Genomic DNA, 21,699 nt, shown 5'->3' on the forward strand with positions numbered 1-21,699 from the left:
GGCAGGAGGATATGCAGAGCGAGGACAGCAGTGCACAGGGGGAGGGAGGCGTAGCATCACAACAGGCAGTAAGAAGCAGAGTGGTGGCCCCAGGCAGACGTCAGTCAACTGTTCCCCGGAACAACACGACACAAGGTGCCTGTACAAATGTTAGGTCTTCCCGAGTCTGGCTGTAATACTATTGTATGTATTGAGGATTTCGATTGCGTTAGGGCAATGACAACCAGAGACGAGTTCTTGGTGCAAGACATTTATAATATGCAACCAGCAAATATGTACATAAACGGAACAAAAACACAGTAGAACATAAATACAGGAAATACCTTCCAGGGACTGAGCGAAAGGGAATTCCCGGTACCGCGCACCGGACTCCCCCAGGGAGACCACCAACAGCAAACCCCTATACAGGGACTGTCTGGCAATCACCCCAGAAGCCCTAAATGCGCAGCAGCCGGGACACAAAAGGGCAATAGGTAAGTCGAAAAATGTCTGTACGTGATGTGAGTCCAGAGTGGTATTAAACGGAAGGAACCGGGCAGAAGTTCCGACCAAAGACGGCAAACGGAGTCCAGGTACAGCTAGATGATACCAGATGAAGTCCAGAGTCGGTGTCGGTTGTTTTCCAAGAGGATCCGAATAACAATCAGGAACCAAAAGCAGCAGGGCAGGAGCACACAGGAAGCAGTATACTCAGGCACTGGACTAAGCTTTAGGGGCGGCTTTTAAACAGATGGACAGGAAGTAGGGCAACATAACAGAAAACTCCATGTTAACAAAGGGCAAGCTCTTTCAAAAGAAAACTGGAAAACCAGGAACTCTGACACTGGCAGTTTTTTAAGTTGGCTCCAGATGATTCTAAAAAGGCCATTTGCAACACCTGCCATGCCAGCATCAGCAGGGGTACCAAAACTAGCAGCCTGACCACCACCAGCATGATCAGGCACATGTCAGCCAAGCACCCGACTTTGTGGGAAGTACAACAGAGTCGAGGAGCAGTGCTTGCTGATGTCACTGCTACGTCTTCGCTGGTTGTGCATGCGAGCCAATCCCCTGTCCATGCTGCCTGCGAACAAGCCTCCTCCACTCCTGCACCTGCAGTTGCCTACGCAGAAAGAACACCATCATCAAGCACGTCCTTGTCCCAGCGCAACGTTCAGTTATCCATTCAGCAAACCTTTGAGCGCAGGCGCAAATACACTGCCAACACCCCACATGCCACAGTTCTAAATGCTAACATTTCGCGACTGCTTGCGCTGGAAATGTTGCCTTTTAGGCTGGTTGAGACAGAAGCATTCCGCGAACTGATGGTGGCAGCTGTCCCACGTTACTCGGTCCACAGCCGCCACTATTTCTCCCTGTGTGCCGTCCCCGCATTGCATAACTAACCACGTGTCACAAAACATCACACGTGCCCGGAACAACGCTGTTTCAGCCAAAGTCCACCTAACCACAGACACGTGGACAAGTGCATGTGGGCAAGGCCGCTACATCTCGTTGACGTCACACTGGGTTAATATTGTGCAAGCTGGGACCCAGTCTGAGCGAGGGACGGAATACGTCCTTCACACACCAAGTTTTGCAGGCCCTACCTCAGTCAGGGTTTCACACACACTCTACAGCTCCGGAATGTCATGCTCCTCAGCCTCCTCCTCCTCCTGCGCATCCTGATCCACTTTACCCTCCACACCAGTCCCAAGCTGTAAGTGTCGCTGGCGGAGGAGGGGACGGTGCGCTCTCCCACTGCTCGGGTCCGGCTGACGCAGCTCTACGGCTGCTGCTGCTCGTTGGCTCGAGCGATGGCCGGATCCCGGGGACTCGAGCGGCGCTACTCGCCCGTGAGTGAAAAGGGGTGGTTTGGGTTTTGGGGATATTGTCCGTGACGCCACCCACGGTTGTGGTGATTGTGTGGACACCACCGCTGCTCTGGACGGGGATCCCGGGAGCCTGTGACAGGGAGCAGCTTTGTTGTTATTTCTCCCCTACGTGGGTAGGGGGGTTGGTTGTCCCGGGGCCTGGTGATGGGGTAGAGATGGATGACAGGCGGGTTGCGGGGCCTGATGAAGTGCATGGTCGCAGGGGCAGCGCTGTGCCGCACGGCACGGAGGTACTCACTCAGCCCAATGATGATGACACAGTTCAGGGTAAAACAAGTGGCTGGATGGACAGGTCACTCGGACGGCTGCGGTTGTTCCTCCCTGCAGGTTAGTGATGACTGTCTCTCCCTGCACCGAAGTTAAGTGTTGGTAGTGATGGTTTCCCAACGGTAACCCGCTCCCTGACCTGGATATGGGCCGGAGGAGCCCCTTTTGCCCACAGGCGCTGGCCCTGGGAGACGGTTGCCCTTGCCGGTGGCTGTGTCTCCCCTTCACGGTTGTACGGTTGCCTTCTATCTGGACTTGGCTGTTTGGAAACCCTGAGGTCCCCTTCAATAACGGATTTGGCAAATTCACGGCGACACCAAGCCTTGCCGGGATCCGAAAGTCCTCTGCCAATGGTGCTGGCTTCGCTTTGTATACCGGTCCGGTACGGCCGGGTCACCACCCGTCCACGGTCCTTACGGCAGACTCCAATCGGCCTCCACTGCAGACGGTCACCACATCCTGCCAACCTTGCTGTCCTGTCCAGGCCACACACCCGGACCAACTTCAGGCTCTTTGCTGTCACTTTTCTCCTCTCTACTACTTTCCTCCTTCCACTTCCTTAGCTTAACTCTCACTGCCTGTGTTTTCCCTCCTCCTCGGTGGGTGGAGACCAACCGCCTGGCTCCACACCCTGGTGTGGACAACAGCCCCTGGGGAAGGCAACAAGGATTTTGTGTTTTGACTATGATATGCCTGCAGGGAGTGTGGGGTGTTTAAGTGTTGTGCTCTGTGGCCCCTGGCTTGTCCAGGGCGACACAGAAGCACTGCAGCACTGCCTCGGCGAAGCGGCAACAGGCAGTGCTGAAGCTAATCTGCATAGGTGACAAACCCCACAATGCAGAAGAGGTGTGGACAGCTCTGAAACAGCAGGCAGATCACTGGCTCACAACTCTGAACCTAAAGCCAGGAAAGGTGGTGTGTGACAATGGCCGGAACCTGGTGGCGGCTTTGAGGCGAGGCCAGCTGACACATGTTCCATGCTTGGCCCATGTGCTCAACCTCGAGGTTCAGCGGTTTCTAAAGTCATAGTCAGAGCTGTCTGATCTGCTGGTAAAAGTTCGCCGCCTGTCTGCACATTTTCGAAAGTCACCTACTGCTTCAGCCGGCCTTGCCGCCTTAAGACGCCGTTTGCATCTTCCGGCACACAGACTGGTGTGTGATGTCCCCACGCGTTGGAATTCAACTCTGCACATGTTGGTCAGGATATGTGAGCAGAAGAGGGCAGTTGTTGAGTACCTGCATCACCTAAGCCGTCGGGAAATGGGTCAAACTCCACACATAACACCTGAGGAGTGGAGATGGATGTCCGACCTATGCACCATCCGCCAAAACTTTGAGGACTACAACAAGATGGTGAGCGGCGATGACGACATTATTAGCGTCACCATACCGCTTCTCTGCCTTCTAAAATGGTCTCTGCTCAGAAAACAAACATGATGCATTGCAGGCGGAGCGCGATGAGTTTCAGCAAGAAACAGTAGTGGGTGTGGGTGATGATAACACACAGCCCAGCCTCGTCTCATCACAACGTGCAGTGGAGGACTATGACGAGGAGGAGGATGAAGACATGGAGCAACTCTCTGGCCAAATTGAGGATATGACATGCAGTCATATCCTCGGTTCAGCGTGGCTGGCCAGAGGACAGGGTAGATGATGAGGAGGAGGAGGACAGCATGTTCAGTCATCGTGTCGGTCAGGATACTGAAGTGATGGCTGTTAAGAGTCTGGCACACATGGCTGACTTTATGGTAAGCTGCCTGTCTCGTGACCCTCGCGTTAAGAACATCTTGGCCGACAATCATTACTGGTTGGTAACACTGTTAGACCCACGCTAAAAGGAGAACTTTATGTCTCTTATTCCCGAGGCGGAGAGGTCAGGCAAAATGCAGCAGTTCCAGAAGGCCATAGTCACGGAAGTAGGCAAAGCATTCCCCTCACAAAACGCTAGCGGCATAGGTCATGAATCAGTGGACAACCGAGGCGTACAGCCGAGAGAGGCACAAGTCCAATCCGCCAGAGGTAGGGGAACAGTCTTTAAGATGTGTGACAGTTTTCTCAGCCCCTCACGTACCACAGCCCCTGAGGTGCGGGGTAGTGCCACAAGAAATCCTAAGTTTGCCCAGATGCTGAAGGAGTACCTTGCAGATCGAACAACTGTACTCCGACATTCCTCTGTGCCTTACAATTATTGGGTATCCAAGCTGGACACGTGGCATGAATTGGCTCTCTACGCCTTGGAAGGCCTGGCCTGCCCTGCTGCTAGCGTTTTGTCAGAGCGTGTTTTTAGTGCCGCAGGTGGAATCATTACAGATAAACGCACCCGCCTGTCAACTGAAAATGCTGACAAGCTGACTCTGATCAAGATGAACAAGGGTTGGATTGGGCCAGACTTCACCACACCACCAGCAAATGAGAGCGGAATTTAAAGTTTGCCATGTACCTCCACTCACCCATGGGTACACACTTCTGGAGTTTGGCTAATCGCTGGACTGCTCCTCCTTCTCCTCATGCGCCACCATGATGATGACCGTTACAAATTGCAATACTTAGGCCTTTGTTTCAGGTATACCCCCAGTGGTAAATTTTTTCGCCCATTCTTTGCAGAATGGACATTACAACGACAGGAGACCCACTCCTTTGCAATGGGAACAATGTTTTGAGGCCCTCATGCACGTCTCTATCCAGGGACAACGTGGAGCCTGACGCTGCCACCGACTGCCACACACGTGCTGTTTTTAAATGCAAGCACGGACGCAATAAGAACCTAACTGGTTTTTAGGAGCGACAATTACTGAGAAGTCTGACACTATCAGACACTGCTGACTGACGTGTATTATACACTAGACTTGTGCGTTATATAATAGTTTGTGCAAAACGCGCACCTGTACCCTGCCACCGACTGCCACACACGTGCTGTTTTTAAATGCAAGCACGGACGCAATAAGAACCTAACTGGTTTTTAGGAGCGACAATTACTGAGAAGTCTGACACTATCAGACACTGCTGACTGACGTGTATTATACACTAGACTTGTGCGTTATATAATAGTTTGTGCAAAACGCGCACCTGTACCCTGACACCGACTGCCACACACGTGCTGTTTTTAAATGCAAGCACGGACGCAATAAGAACCTAACTGGTTTTTAGGAGCGACAATTACTGAGAAGTCTGACACTATCAGACACTGCTGACTGACGTGTATTATACACTAGACTTGTGCGTTATATAATAGTTTGTGCAAAACGCGCACCTGTACCCTGCCACCGACTGCCACACACGTGCTGTTTTTAAATGCAAGCACGGACGCAATAAGAACCTAACTGGTTTTTAGGAGCGACAATTACTGAGAAGTCTGACACTATCAGACACTGCTGACTGACGTGTATTATACACTAGACTTGTGCGTTATATAATAGTTTGTGCAAAACGCGCACCTGTACCCTGACACCGACTGCCACACACGTGCTGTTTTTAAATGCAAGCACGGACGCAATAAGAACCTAACTGGTTTTTAGGAGCGACAATTACTGAGAAGTCTGACACTATCAGACACTGCTGACTGACGTGTATTATACACTAGACTTGTGCGTTATATAATAGTTTGTGCAAAACGCGCACCTGTACCCTGCCACCGACTGCCACACACGTGCTGTTTTTAAATGCAAGCACGGACGCAATAAGAACCTAACTGGTTTTTAGGAGCGACAATTACTGAGAAGTCTGACACTATCTGGACTGTTTTACACTGTGTACACCAGCCCCAGATATGATGAAGGCTGGTATACGGTCACCACTAGGAATGGCTATATATACCCTGCCTGCCTGCCTGTATACTGCTACAATAGTCCTGACAAGGACTCTTCTGGTCACTAGCCTGTATTCCGACCTGGCTATACCCTGCCTGTATATAGCAACAATAGTCCTGAGAAGGACTCTGCTACTGTACTCCGACCTGGCTATACCCTGCCTGCCTGTATACAACTAGAATAGTCCTGAGAAGGACTTCTGGTCACACTGTTTGCAGCCCTGCTCCGGAACTAACTATAAAGGGCCGCAAAGCTTTCCCTGAATCAGCGACACTCTCCCTACACTCACTGTCAGAATAGCTGTGAGCAGAGCACAGCGCGCCGGCCTATATAAAGGCTCGGTGACGCTGTGCAGGCCGGCCAATCACTGCAATTCCACAACTAACAGGGCTGTGGCATTGCAGTGGTCTGCCAGCCAATCCCTGCATGAGGGCTGGCTCTCAAAAGAGCGCCAACATGCAGAAATGAAGACCACGAGTAAAGCACGAGTATCGCGAGATTACTCGGTCCCCGCCGAGCAGCCCGAGTACAGTGATACTCGTGCGAGTACCGAGTAGTGACAAGCATGCTCGCTCATCACTAGTCATGATGTATTACACCAGGGCCCGGCGGTGCTGCCACAGTTGCTGTAACATGTGGAGAGTCGAATTCCAGCGTGTCGGCACATCGCATTTCAGGCGATGAACCGGCAGGCCGAAAGACTTCTGGAGCGATGCAAGTCGCTCAGCAGCGGTGGTTGAACGGCGGAAGTGAGCAGACAGTTTAAGTGCCCTGTTCAGAAGGCCATCTAGGCCGGGATAGTGTGTTAAAAATTGCTGGACAACAAGGTTCAACACGTGAGCCATACAAGGCACGCGTGTCACCTTGCCCAGGCGAAGGGCCGCACCCAGCTTTGCAGCATTGTCGCACACAGCCTTACCAGGCTGCAGGTTGAGTGGAGACAACCATTTATTAAACTCAGTCTCCAGAGCTGCCCACAACTCAGCCGCTGTGTGACTCTTATTTCCAAGACATTTCAAGCTAAAGACCGCCTGATGCCGTTGCGCTCTGCTGCCAGCATAGTAATGAGGGGTGCGTGATTCCTTCTGCGCAGTGAGAACGCTGGTGGCCTGACCATGCAGGCTTGGGGCGGAGGTGGAGGACCCAGATGAGGTGGAGGAGGCAGAAGCAGTGGCAGAACTTGGACAGACAGAGGATTGACACACAAGTCGTGGGCAAATTAGATTTGCACTAGTAGGACACTAATGGAAGTCCAACAGCCACTTTTAGGATGCCACTAAGTTTCCTCAGTGTTTGCTAGTATAATGGCTTAGTAACAATGAGTTTGAGTGTGCAATGCAGTGGTGCTACAATTAAATTTGCACTAGTAGGACACTAATGGAAGTCCAACAGCCACTTTTAGGATGCCACTAAGTTTCCTCAGTGTTTGGTATTATAATGGCTTTGTAACAATGAGCTTGAGTGTGCAATGCAGAGGTGCTGCAAATATCTTTGCACTAGTGGGACAATAATGAAGTCCAACAGCCACTTTTAGGATGCCACTAAGTTTCCTCAGTGTTTGGTATTTTAATGGCTTTGTAACAATGAGCTTGAGTGTGCAATGCAGAGGTGCTGCAAATATCTTTGCACTAGTGGGACAATAATGAAGTCCAACAGCCACTTTTAGGATGCCACTAAGTTTCCTCAGTGTTTGCTAGTATAATGGCTTAGTTACAATGAGTTTGAGTGTGCAATGCAGTGGTGCTGCAATTAGATTTGTCCTAGTAGGACACTAATGGAAGTCCAACAGCCACTTTTAGGATGCCACTAAGTTTCCTCAGTGTTTGCTAGTATAATGGCTTAGTAACAATGATGCTGAAGCTGAACAATTACCTGCTTCTCACTTTTTGCTGTGTATTTAATCTGGGACCCAGCTGACCACTTTACCATTCATATTGAAGTTTGGACATGACACAAGTCAGGTACAGAATATGTTTTTAACTTTAGTAGGTTAGGGACTGTCTCAGATGGGTACACCGTGACGAGGTGAGACAGCTTCTTACCTTTTTGCAAAAATGTATATACTAAGTACCCTGTTATTAAGCACTTGCAATTTATTTATTTATAGTCAGGGTATTTTTCCTACAATTTTTCTCCTTGGTTTTTTTCTAGTCTTGAGGCTGCAATTCACATGCTTGTAATGTTGCATGTTTATTGAACATTTGTTACAGCTCAGTTTTTTTGTGTTTTTTGTCTGTTATCTTGCTTTGATGCAAGTTGGGGGTGCAGCCCTCCTGATACTGAAGCTGAACAATTACCTGCTTCTCACTTTTTGCTGTGTATTTAATCTGGGACCCAGCTGACCACTTTACCATTCATATTGAAGTTTGGACATGACACAAGTCAGGTACAGAATATGTTTTTAACTTTAGTAGGTTAGGGACTGTCTCAGATGGGTACACCGTGACGAGGTGAGACAGCTTCTTACCTTTTTGCAAAAATGTATATACTAAGTACCCTGTTATTAAGCACTTGCAATTTATTTATTTATAGTCAGGGTATTTTTCCTACAATTTTTCTCCTTGGTTTTTTTCTAGTCTTGAGGCTGCAATTCACATGCTTGTAATGTTGCATGTTTATTGAACATTTGTTACAGCTCAGTTTTTTTGTGTTTTTTGTCTGTTATCTTGCTTTGATGCAAGTTGGGGGTGCAGCCCTCCTGATACTGAAGCTGAACAATTACCTGCTTCTCACTTTTTGCTGTGTATTTAATCTGGGACCCAGCTGACCACTTTACCATTCATATTGAAGTTTGGACATGACACAAGTCAGGTACAGAATATGTTTTTAACTTTAGTAGGTTAGGGACTGTCTCAGATGGGTACACCGTGACGAGGTGAGACAGCTTCTTACCTTTTTGCAAAAATGTATATACTAAGTACCCTGTTATTAAGCACTTGCAATTTATTTATTTATAGTCAGGGTATTTTTCCTACAATTTTTCTCCTTGGTTTTTTTCGAGTTTGAGTGTGCAATGCAGTGGTGCTGCAATTAGATTTGCACTAGTAGGACACTAATGGAAGTCCAACAGCCACTTTTAGGATGCCACTAAGTTTCCTCAGTGTTTGGTATTTTAATGGCTTTGTAACAATGAGCTTGAGTGTGCAATGCAGAGGTGCTGCAAATATCTTTGCACTAGTGGGACAATAATGAAGTCCAACAGCCACTTTTAGGATGCCACTAAGTTTCCTCAGTGTTTGGTATTTTAATGGCTTTGTAACAATGAGCTTGAGTGTGCAATGCAGAGGTGCTGCAAATATCTTTGCACTAGTGGGACAATAATGAAGTCCAACAGCCACTTTTAGGATGCCACTAAGTTTCCTCAGTGTTTGCTAGTATAATGGCTTAGTTACAATGAGTTTGAGTGTGCAATGCAGTGGTGCTGCAATTAGATTTGTCCTAGTAGGACACTAATGGAAGTCCAACAGCCACTTTTAGGATGCCACTAAGTTTCCTCAGTGTTTGCTAGTATAATGGCTTAGTAACAATGAGTTTGAGTGTGCAATGCAGTGGTGCTGCAATTAGATTTGCACTAGTAGGACACTAATGGAAGTCCAACAGCCACTTTTAGGATGCCACTAAGTTTCCTCAGTGTTTGGTATTTTAATGGCTTAGTTACAATGAGCTTGAGTGTGCAATGCAGAGGTGCTGCAAATATCTTTGCACTAGTGGGACAATAATGAAGTCCAACAGCCACTTTTAGGATGCCACTAAGTTTCCTCAGTGTTTGCTAGTATAATGGCTTAGTAACAATGAGTTTGAGTGTGCAATGCAGTAGTGCTACAATTAGATTTGCACTAGTAGGACACTAATGGAAGTCCAACAGCCACTTTTAGGATGCCACTAAGTTTCCTCAGTGTTTCGTATTTTAATGGCTTTGTAACAATGAGCTTGAGTGTGCAATGCAGAGGTGCTGCAAATATCTTTGCACTAGTGGGACAATAATGAAGTCCAACAGCCACTTTTAGGATGCCACTAAGTTTCCTCAGTGTTTGGTATTTTAATGGCTTTGTAACAATGAGCTTGAGTGTGCAATGCAGAGGTGCCGCAAATATCTTTGCACCAGTGGGACAAAAATAAAGTCCAACAGCCACTTTTAGGATGCCACTAAGTTTCCTCAGTGTTTGGTATTTTAATGGCTTTTTAACAATGAGCTTGAGTGTGCAATGCAGAGGTGCTGCAAATAGATTTGCACTAGTGGGACACTAATGATCTCCAACAGCCACTTTTAGGATGCCACTAAGTTTCCTCAGTGTTTGCTAGTATAATGGCTTAGTAACAATGAGTTTGAGTGTGCAATGCGGAGGTGCTGCAAATAGATTTGCACTAGTGGGACAATAATGAAGTCCAACAGCCACTTTTTGGATGCCACTAAGTTTACTCAGTGTTTGCTAGTATAATGGCTTAGTAACAATGAGTTTGAGTGTGCAATGCAGTGGTGCTGCAAATAGCTTTGCACCAGTGGGACACTTATGGAAGTCCAACAGTCACTTTTAGGATGCCACTAAGTTTCCTCAGTGTTTGCTAATATAATGGCTTAATAAAAATGAGTTTCAGTGTGCAATGCAGTGGTGCTGCAAATAGCTTTGCACCAGTGGGACACTAATGGAAGTCCAACAGCCACTTTTAGGATGCCACTAAGTTTACTCAGTGTTTGCTAGTATAATAGCTTAGTAACAGTGAGTTTGAGTGTGCAATGCAGAGGTGCTGCACATAGATTTGCACTAGTGGGACACTAATGGAAGTCGAACAGCCACTTTTAGGATGCCACTAAGTTTACTCAGTGTTTGCTAGTATAATGGCTTAGTAACAATGTGCTTGAGTGTGCAAAGGGCAGGAGGGTACAGTGGCAGGGTTGTGGGTCTGGGTAGAGGAAAGGAAGCCTCCCTTTCTATCCCTCCTAATGGGGAAATGCAGCGAGGAAATCCCTGACATTAGCTACACAGATGCTGCCATCTTGTGTAGCTGTTAAATTCTGTTTTCACGGACCTGACTGTCACCTATGGCTCTGACTCTGCCGGTATTAGCCCTTACAAGGATTAATAGAAACTTCTATCCCTATTCTGTATAGCGCTGTGTATAGAGCGTACACAGCAGTATCGGAGACAGGAGCTATGCCAGCAGTGACTGACACCCAGACGCAGAAGAGATAATGACGTCCGGACGGGCAGATACCCGTTTTTATAATGCAGGGACATGTGACATGGACATCCTATCACACATGCCGTTGCTTCTCTGTCTAAAAGTCCACTTAGCTGTGTGTGTGTCACAGAGTGACTTACACTATTACAGTGGAAAGACAGCTAGTAATTAGCTTGTCTTTTTGCTGCTAGAACCGTGCTAGAACCGCTCTCGAACGCATCTAGAACTATCGAGCTTTAGCAAAAAGCTCGAGTTCTAGTTCGATCTAGAACAGCCCCCAAAATCACTCGAGCCTCGAACTGGAGAACCACGAACCACGAACCGCGCTCAACTCTACTGTTGAGTGTCATCATAAAGAAAGGTGGCTATATTGGTCACAAATTTTTGGGGGTTTTATTTTGGCATGTCAGAAATGTTTATTTCTCAATTTTGGGCAGTTATATTGGTTTACCTGGTGAAAATAAACAAGTGGGATGGGAATATATTTGGTTTTTATTAAATTGCCTAAAAATTCTGGACAGTAATAGTTACCTGCAAAAACAGATATCCTTCTAAGATAGCCAAATCTAAAAAAAAAAAAAAACACTCCAACTTCCAAAAATATTAAGCTTTGATATTTATGAGTGTGACACCCTGACCTATCAGGTCATCACAGGGTGCCATGCAATTTGCCCTTCTGCATGGTACCCGCTCCTCCTTGGTTATGGGTCCTGTCCCTTTGGTGTTGCTAAGAATAGGTATACACAAATCCTGAGGAATACACTATACCACACCCACCAAACACCCGTTAAGTGGCCTGAGGGGAATAGGGCCACCCAGATGGGGGGATGGTAGAAGGAGGGCCAGAAGTTTCAGAGTAGTCAGTGAGTTTTAGTGAGCCGTGACAGGACAAGGTCACGCTGTGGAGCTGGGCTCCTATACACATCCCAGGTGCCAGACGTTGGTCTGGCCTGGAAGGAGCATGAACCCTGGTCAAAGGGGGTAGTGACAGGGGGCACGGTACTTCCACAGAGGGCAGACCAGCAGCCTTGTGCTACAACCGAGCAGTGGCCAGGGCACGGTGGAATACGCAGACCCTAGGCTGTGAAGGAGCTTTATGCAGCCCATTAATTCATCCGACGAGGACGGAATCTTCACAAACCTTTCTCCACCCGCTCCAAAATCGGGGTACTAGCACAACAAGGGGGATAGGACTTCCCAAATCCGAGAAAATCCCAAGCGTGAACCCTGAGAGCAAGCTCACCCTGCTAGCCACGCAGGTGAGCGGGACCCGAGTAGTTCCAAGCGAAAGGGATCCACACAGAGAAATCACAGTGTCAAGGGACATGGCTTCAGACCAACCAGCAACGCCAAAAGGGCACGGACCCAGCGTGCTCACCCAAAGGTTGCAAGGCATTCAGGACTTTGGTTTACCCGGTGTCAGTGTCAGCATCTCTGGACTGTGTGAGTACATTGGGTCCCTCTACTCTCGACCGGTCTCCAGCCAACCATCACCGAGCCCCAGGACACCATTCCCCTGCCCACGGAGGGGTTAACATCACAAGCTGCCATCCCATCACTCCCGGGCGCTTTTCCCCAAACACGGCAGCGGTGGTGTCCTGCCTTATCATGACCCGTGGGTGGCGTCACGAACACTATCCAATCCTTTCACTCCCCTTTTTGTAAATATTTTTCCCCCCTTTTTTATTTCGAGCGGCCGCGTGATCCCGCCTCGGGTCCGGAGACCCCTCGAGCCACTGCAGATCCGGATCCGAGCAGCTTGTCGGCTGTCGCGGGGCAGCACATGAGTCTTTTGTTTGATTAAGAACATAGTTGTTGATCAGTAAAAAAAAAATCCTCTAAAATAGAACTTGCCTAACAATTTTGCACATGGCGTACTTTCTGAAATATAGGCAAGTAAAATTTATCACAGAGACGGGAGAGGGACAGGCATACAAAAAGGGGCGGGAATAACTAGCAAAACCCGAACCACCTATTAGATATTCTGTTGCACCTATCATTAAATAACAGTGAAATGCACAAAGTTTGCTTGCATATATTTCAGAAAGTATACATATGATTTCACAACTAAAGGTATGTTTAGAATCAGTATGATAGTGCCCGTAAAGGCTTTAGTTTATATATGAAAATCCTTCTGGTAGGTCCTCTTTAAGGTGCCTATATAGTAGAACCCCCTACAAGTGATATCATTTTAGAAACTACACCCCTCAAGGATTTTATCTAGGGGTATATTGTGCATTTTGAATCCACATGTACTAAACAGAGTTTGTAAATATTAGGTTGTAAATTCTTCTTATTGAAAATGATCATTTTTTTCACAAAAATGTTGTTTTAGCCATACATTTTTCATTTCTGCAAGAGGCAACATGAGAAAGTGGATGCCACAGATTGTCACCTACTTTGTTCTGAGTATGGCGATACCCTACATGTAGTAAAAAGTTCTGCTTGAACATTTGGAAGGGAAGAAGCAACATTTACAAATTGGAATGAAAATTTGTCTGGAATATCATTCAGTCTCCATGTCTCATTTTCAGAGCATCCGAGGTAGCGAAACAGAACAAATCTCCATTTTGGAAAGTAGACCCATCGAGGAATTCATCTAGGAGTGAGTTGAACATGTTGAACCCATAGGTGCATCATATAAGTTTTTTAAAATGTGGATATGAAAATGAAGAAAAAAAAGTTTCCTCTAAAATGTTGTTTAGCCTTTATACCAAAACAGCCTAATCCCCCCACAAGTGACCCATCTATGGAAAATAGACCCCTCAAGGAATTCATCTAGTAGTGATGTGGGCATTTTAATCTACAGGTGACTCAAGAAACATTATATAATTTAGATCTAAATACAAAAACAATATATTTTTTTCTACTTAAATAATGTTTTAGCAACAAATTTATAATTTACACAACGGGAAAAAGGAGAAAATTGACCAATTAATTTGTTATGCAACTTCTCCTGAACACAGTGATACCCCATATGTGGTCAAAACTAATGTTTGAGTACATGGCAAAACTTGGAAAAAAGAGCGTTATTTAGGTTTTGAAATGCAAATTAGGACACCATGTTACATTTGCAGAGCTCCGAAGATGCCAAAAAAGCAAAAACACCCACAAGTGAACGCATTTGGCAAACTAAACCCTATTCATCTATGGATGTGTTGAGCATTCTTAACCCACAAACTACATCACATCTACTTACATAATCACCAGTTCTGTCTGTTCCCCTATTCCATGATGCACTGCAGCATTGTTCGTTGCACAGCCGCAGTTCGAACAATGCTTCACCTTCCGGGTCCTCACTGCACGCACGCACGCATACACACACACACAGCAGACACACATAGATACACCGAGCACATACACACACATAGCGCACATGCACACAACACAGCCACACACACTGCTATATACTCACCTGTCTGGGGCCGCCGCCGATTCTGCTGTCAGCCCTTTACCGCAGTTGAATGCTTTGTGGAGCCGTAAAGCATTCAACTGCAGTAAAGCCATGACATCAACCAGCAGCGGCCGCTCCGTACACTGCACGCTATCAAGGAGGAGTCTGCTGCAGCTGGAGACTCCGCGGGCACAGAGGACAGGTGAGACACAGCATAACAGGGGACAGAAGGGAACCAGCAGGAGCACATTACTAAACAATGTGCTCAGTGCTGTAGGGGACATTAGCCTCCCTCCACCAGATCTGTATGCCCCCATCCCACCGTCCCAGATCTGTATACCCTCAGCCCCACCAGTGGCGTAGCAAAAGGGGGATGGAGGGGGCGGTCCGCCCCAGGTGGCATGTGTCAGGGGTGTGACATTTTGGCCACTCCCCTTCAGTTCTGATGCTCCGGGGATGAGTTCCGGGGACCACAGTCCTCACCAGGAAACTGTGGCTGCCGTCCCTTTAAGGCACGCAGACCACAGCATCCTCCTGGTTTGAGCTTCATCTGTGGGTTGAGCTACTGCGCGGCCTGCTCAGTCCCACAGATGAAGGAGACGCAGTGCCAGCCAGCGACCTCCAGCGCTGTGTGAGCCACTTCTCCTCCATGACCGAGCGGTAAGTGCTACACCCACCCATAACCCTCCCCTCCCCCAGGTGTATGCCCTGCCCCCGAGCCGTATGTGCTGGCCCCCCGGAGCCACGTGTGTGGGCCCTCAAGAGCCCAGTGTGTGGGGCCCCAAGAGCCACGTGTGTGGGCCCCCAAGAGCCGAGTGTGTGTCAATATGTGCAGCAGAGTTGTGTGTGTCTGTCTGTATATATGCAGTAGAGCTGTGTGTGTGTGTCTGTCTGTATGTATGCAGTAGAACTGTGTGTGTCTGTCTGTATGTATGCAGCAGAGTTGTGTGTCTGTATGCAGCAGCTGCAGAGTTGTGTGTGTATGTCTGTATGCAGCAGAGTTGTGTGTGTCTGTATGTATGCAGCAGAGTTGTGTGTGTGTCTGTATGTATGCAGCAGAGTTGTGTGTCTGTATGCATGCAGTAGCTGCAGAGTTGTGTGTGTCTGTATGTATGCTGCAGAGTTGTGTGTCTGTCTGTATGCAGCAGAGTTGTGGATCTGTCTGTATGCAGCAGAGTTCTGTGTCTGTCTGTATGCAGCAGAGTTGTGTGTCTGTCTGTATGCAGCAGAGTTGTGTCTGTCTGTATGCAGCAGAGTTGCGTGTGTCTATGTATGCAGCAGAGTTGTGTGTGTTTGTATGTATGCATGCAGTAGAGCTGTGTGTGTCTGTATGTATGCAGTAGAGCTGTGTGTGTCTGTATGTATGCATGCAGCAGAGCTGTGTGTCTGTACGTATGCAGTAGAGCTGTGTGTCCGTCTGTATGTATGCAGCAGAGCTGTGTGTGTCTGTATGTATGCATGCAGCAGAGCTGTGTGTCTGTCTGCATGTATGCAGCAGAGCTGTGTGTCTGTCTGTATGTATGCAGCAGAGCTGTGTGTCTGTATGTATGCAGCAGAGCTGTGTATCTGTCTGTATGTATGCAGCAGAGCTGTGTGTCTGTCTGTATGTATGCAGCAGAGCAGTGTGTCTGTCTGTATATATGCAGCAGAGCTGTGTGTCTGTCTGTATGTATGCAGCAGAGCTATGTGTCTGTATGTATGCAGCAGAGCTGTGTGTGTCTGTATGTATGCAGCAGAGCTGTGTGTGTCTGTATGTATGCATGAAGTAGAGCTGTGTGTCTGTATGTATGCAGCAGAGCTGTGTGTCTGTATGTATGCAGCAGAGCTGTGTGTCTGTTTGTATGTATGCATGCAGCAGAGCTGTGTGTCTGTCTGTATGTATGCAGCATTGCTGTGTGTCTGTATGTATAGGCAGAGCTGTGTGACTGTCTGTATGTATGCGTTCGAGCTGTGTGTATGTCTGTATGTATGCAGCAGAGCTGTGTGTCTGTCTGTATGTATGCAGCAGAGCTGTGTGTGTCTGTATGTATGCAGTAGAGCTGTGGGTGTGTGTGTGTGTCTGTATGTATGCAGTAGAACTGTGTGTGTCTAAATGTATGAAGCAGAGCTGTGTGTGTGTGTGTGTGTATGCAGCAGAGCTGTGTGTGTGTCTGTATGTATGCAGCAGAGCTGTGTGTGTGTATAATAGGCCTAGATATGTGTGTAAAAAGGTGAAAGTCTAGGACTAATAGCAGCAGTCTACAATTAGATCTTTGATTGCAGTTCCATGAAAAATAAATATTTTAATGGCTTTCCGGATTTTAGAAGGTTTCTGGATTATCGACGGCCAGCGGAGGGGGGCGGCAAATTTGACGACCGCCCCGGGCGGCAAAAGCAGTAGCTATGCCACTGAGCCCCCCCACCAGATCTGTATATTCCCGGCCCCCCCCACCAGATCTGTATACCCCCAGTCCCCCCCACCAGATCTGTATACCCCCAGCCCCCCACCAGATCTGTATACCACCAGTCCCCCCCACTAGATCTGTATGACCCCAGCCCCCCCACCAGATCTGTATACCCCCAGCCCCCCCCACCAGATCTGTATACCCCCAGCCCCCCACCAGATCTGTATGCCCCCTGCTCCCCCAACACATCTGTATGCCCCCAGCCCCCCTACCAGATCTGTATGCCTCCAGAACCCCCACCAGTTCTGTATGCCTCCAGCCCCCCCAACAGATCTGTATGTCCCCACCCCCACAGCAGATCTGTATACCCCTAGCCCCCCACTAGATCTGTAGGCCCCCACCCCCCCCACTAGATCTGTATGCCCCAGCCCCACCCAACAGATCTGTATGCATCCTGCCCCCCCACCAGATTTTTATGCCCCCAGCCCCCCACCAGATTTGTATGCCCCTAGCCCCCACCAGATTTGTATGCCCCAGCCCCCCCACCAGATTTGTATGCCCCCAGCCCCCCCACCAGATTTGTATGCCCCCCAGCCCCTCCCCCAGCTCTGTATGCCCCCAGCCCCCCCACCAGATTTGTATGCCCCCCAGCCCCTCCCCCAGATCTGTATGCCCCCAGCCCCCCCACCAGATCTGTATGCCCCACACCAGATATGAATGCCTCCAGCCCCCCTCACCACTGTTCCTGTCAGCACCACTAAGCATAGACAGATATTTTTTTCACTGCACTCCCGATGCAATAGCATCGGGCCTATTTCTAGTAATATTATAAGATTGGGCTGTGAAAACAAAAAACTTTTTTTCACTGTAAATTTACTTATAGTTTTAATTCACACAAGGTGTCATAGGATAAAATATGTCAGGTCAAGAAGGTGCAATGTCATTATTGTTTCATTTTTAAGCCTTTACTAGCCAAGCATTGGAGAACCTTGATGCATGTGATGGAACATCATGGTTTTCTTGAAAAATTACTTTTTGTACCACTGCTTGAAGAAAGTATATTTTAAAAACTGAAAGTAGGATTTGGAGATGATTTTGAGTCCAACTTCAACCCAAAAAAGACCAGCTATCTCATCTTTAATAATACGAGCCCATAGCAATACCCCACCTCTATCTTGCTGTCATCTGAATCAAAGTGGAGGTCTGTTCCTTCTACTGATCGAGCAACTGACCCACTTATCTGGCCCTTCAAGAATTGCTCTCATTTTATCATCTTTACAAAATCTGCCTTCAGATATTTTTTGGCCCAGTATTGACATTTGAACTTATTTATCTTGTTTAGTGGTTGTTGTGTATTAGCATTCTCTAGCAATGCCATGTCATTGAGTAATGAACATCTTGCACTTCTGGGTTGAGATGAGCGAATTTGTTTGGAAAACGTTCGCCAATTTAAAAATTCGGCAAGAGCCTTGTTTATTCGTATTTGGATGATGAGTACTTTTCTCAAAAATCAGCAAAGTTCGGCTTTGTTCGGTAACTGTTAGAAGTTGCACTAATTCTTTTCTTCTACCATATTATCACATTGGCTGGGATAGAGGTGTTGTATTATGAGTTGGGGACATGTTTGATGAGGGGAGAGTGTGGGGAAAGTCAAAGGAGCGGCGCACTGCATTTTTTTATTCTTATCTTTATGTGTGGATGATCCAGCAGCCAATCAGGGAACAAAAAACATCTACAACATTCAGACACAAGGGCTTGTGTCATTGGCTGCCTAAAGGCCGCTTAACGCGCTGCGACATCGCTCAAGCGATCTCGTTGGGGTCACGGAATTTGTGACGCACATCTGGCCGCTTTAGCAATGTCATTGCGTGTGACACCTATGAGCGATTTTGAATCGTCGCAAAAACGTTCAAAATCGCTCATCGTGACCTGCCCCCTATTCTCGATTATCAATGCAGCAGCTAGCGATGTAGTTCCTCGTTGCTGCGGCAGCACACACCGCTATGTGTGACACCGCAGGAACGAGGAACCTCACCTTACCTGCGTCCGCCCGCAATGAGGAAGGAAGGAGGTGGGCGGGATGTTACGTCCTGCTCATCACCGCCCCTCCACTTCTATTGGGCGGCGGTTCAGTGACGCTGATGTGACGTCGCTGTGACGCTGAACGAACCGCCCCCTTAGAAAGGAGGCGGTTTACCGGTCACAGCAACGTCACTAGTCAGGTAAGTAGTGTGACGGGTCCGCGCGATGTTGTGCACCACGGGCAGCGATTTGCCCGTGTCGCACAACCGATGGGGGCGGGTACGCACGCTAGCGATATTGGTCACGATATCGCAACGTGTAAAGTGGCCTTAAATCTCATGTCCCACTGCATATAAAAAGAGGACATGCGGTGTGGGCGCCATTTTGTGTTTGCTATTGTGTTAAAAATGCATATGTTCCTCCATGTGTCATGATTCACGACACATGTGGGTTCTACATGTGCTATCCGGGATCTGTCATCCATGAGCTGTGATAGCACATGGAGATAAACTCACTGTCCCCACTCCTGATATCCATGGTGTTGAAGTCTCCCGAATGCTGTCTCCAGCCGCTCTGTCTCTTACCACTGGAGCTACTTCTGGGTCGGCTGTGCAGTGCATAACTGCATATGCATGAGTATAATTAGCCAGCTTCAGAAGCAGCTGAGAGCAGCCGAGAACAGCGGCTGAGGACAGCATCGCTGGAGACGGGTACATTTTTTATTTTCAATGTACGTGTTTTTCTGGTACATGTTTTACGGATCACACCATAGTGTGGTCCATGGGACTTCAGTGATGCTAGAAGAAAAAGGACATGTCTCCATTTGGAAATCACGGACACGTGTGTACGCTGCATGGAGACACGGTCAGTGAAAAATCACTGATGTGTGCACAGACCCATTGATTGTAAAGAGTTTGCGTAAGTCTGTGATTCTAGTACGTATAAAAACTGTCACATTGGTACCAGAATCACTGACATGTGAAAGAGGCGTACTGCTACTAGACAGATAGTTAGGGAAGTGCAGTGGCGTGCAGTATAGGGAAAGTTCCAAAGTGCCATTATCTACTTTGTGGTGTAGACACAAATTGCAATTTCATCATCTAAATAGAGATTTCTGCACTGTTGGAACGCAGGTCACATTAACTGAGAGGTTGAGGGTACAGATGGAGGCTCTAGAGGAGGTGGATGAGGCAGAAGCAGTGGAGTAAGGGGTACTTTACACGTTGTGACATCGCTAGCATCGGCTAGCGATGCCGAGTGCGATAGTACCCGCCCCCATCGCACATGCAATATGTGGTTATTGCTGCCGTAGCGAGCATTATCTCTACAGCAGCTTCACACACACATACCTGCTCTGCGACGTCGCTGTGACTGCCGAAATATCCCTCCTTCAAGAGGGAGGTGCGTTCGACGTCACAACAACGTCACCGCGACGTCACTAATCAGCCGGCCAATAGAAGCGGAGGGGCGGAGATGAGCGGGACACAACATCCTTCCCACCTTCTCCCTTCCGCATTGCAGTCGGGATGCAGGTAAGGAGATATTTGTCGCTCCTGTGGGTTTACACACAGCGATGTGTGGAGCTGCAGGAACGACAAACAAGATAGTACCTGCGGTCGACCAAACAATATGAAAATGACCGACACTACACAGATCACTGATTTTCGACGCATTTCCTATCGTTTATCGTCGCACAAAGGATTTACACCTTGCGATATCGTTACCGGCGCCGGATGTGCGTCACTAACAATGTGACCCCGACGATATTTTGGATGCAATGTTGCAGCGTGTAAAGTACCCCTAAGTAATAGATGCATAGATTTGTTCTGCAAGCATTGGTGATTGCAAGACTTGAGGGTGTCGTTTGTACTCTTTTTATGTCTTTCAGGTTCGCTTTTGGGGAACATCATGGAACATAGCTTTGCTTTATGGAGGACCTTTTTTGAAAAAAAAAAAATTGGTGAATGATGGCTGTAGTCGGGGTGTATTTGCTCTAGAATCTCAATGTTATCCTCTCTGTTGTCCCACTCCTCACCCTGAGTGTCACCCTCCTCCTCTTCCTATCCTGACAGCACAGTACAGTGCGCTTGGTATCTGAGTTTCATCATGATCACTTCCATTAATGTCTGGTTACGAGGGTTTGGATTCTGCTCTGGCCCTACTTCATCCAGCCCCAGATCTAGCTGACAAAGATTTTGGCCATCGGTGCAGATGCTTTCCTCCTCTTAAGTCTGTGAATCTTGCACATGGAAGAGAATGTGTGAACAGCTCTGCAGAATCGTCGATCTGTGGTTCCCCACAGTCAATTGATCAGTTTGAGAGTTGTAACAAGGGGGGAAATAAGGGTAACTAGGGTGCCATCTCTGAGAACTGTGATGTTGAGGTGGAGAAAGAGTAGGAGAGATCACTTGATTGCAGCAAAGGAATGGAGGGATGGGACTCAGCACCAATACTGTATAATAAAACTTGGAATCTTTGTTTCATAAATTAAAATAGTCACAGGTCATCCAAAAAAAAGCTTATGATTAAGGACTGGTTTTAAATTCACCCCTTTTCTGTCCGAAACGCATCAAGCCGCATAGCAAGCCGCATGGCGTTTTTTCTGGATGACCTGTGACTATTTTAATTTATGAAATAAAGATTCCAAGTTTTATTATACAGTATTGGTGCTGAGTCCCATCCCTCCATTCCTTTGCTGCTACCTTGGATTGCGGACCTGCCTTTCCGGGGGACTACAGGCATCCATCCCAGCCTGGAGGATATTATACGGG

This window comes from Anomaloglossus baeobatrachus, chromosome 6, assembly GCF_048569485.1.
Source record: "Anomaloglossus baeobatrachus isolate aAnoBae1 chromosome 6, aAnoBae1.hap1, whole genome shotgun sequence".
Classification (NCBI taxonomy): Eukaryota; Metazoa; Chordata; class Amphibia; order Anura; family Aromobatidae; genus Anomaloglossus; species Anomaloglossus baeobatrachus.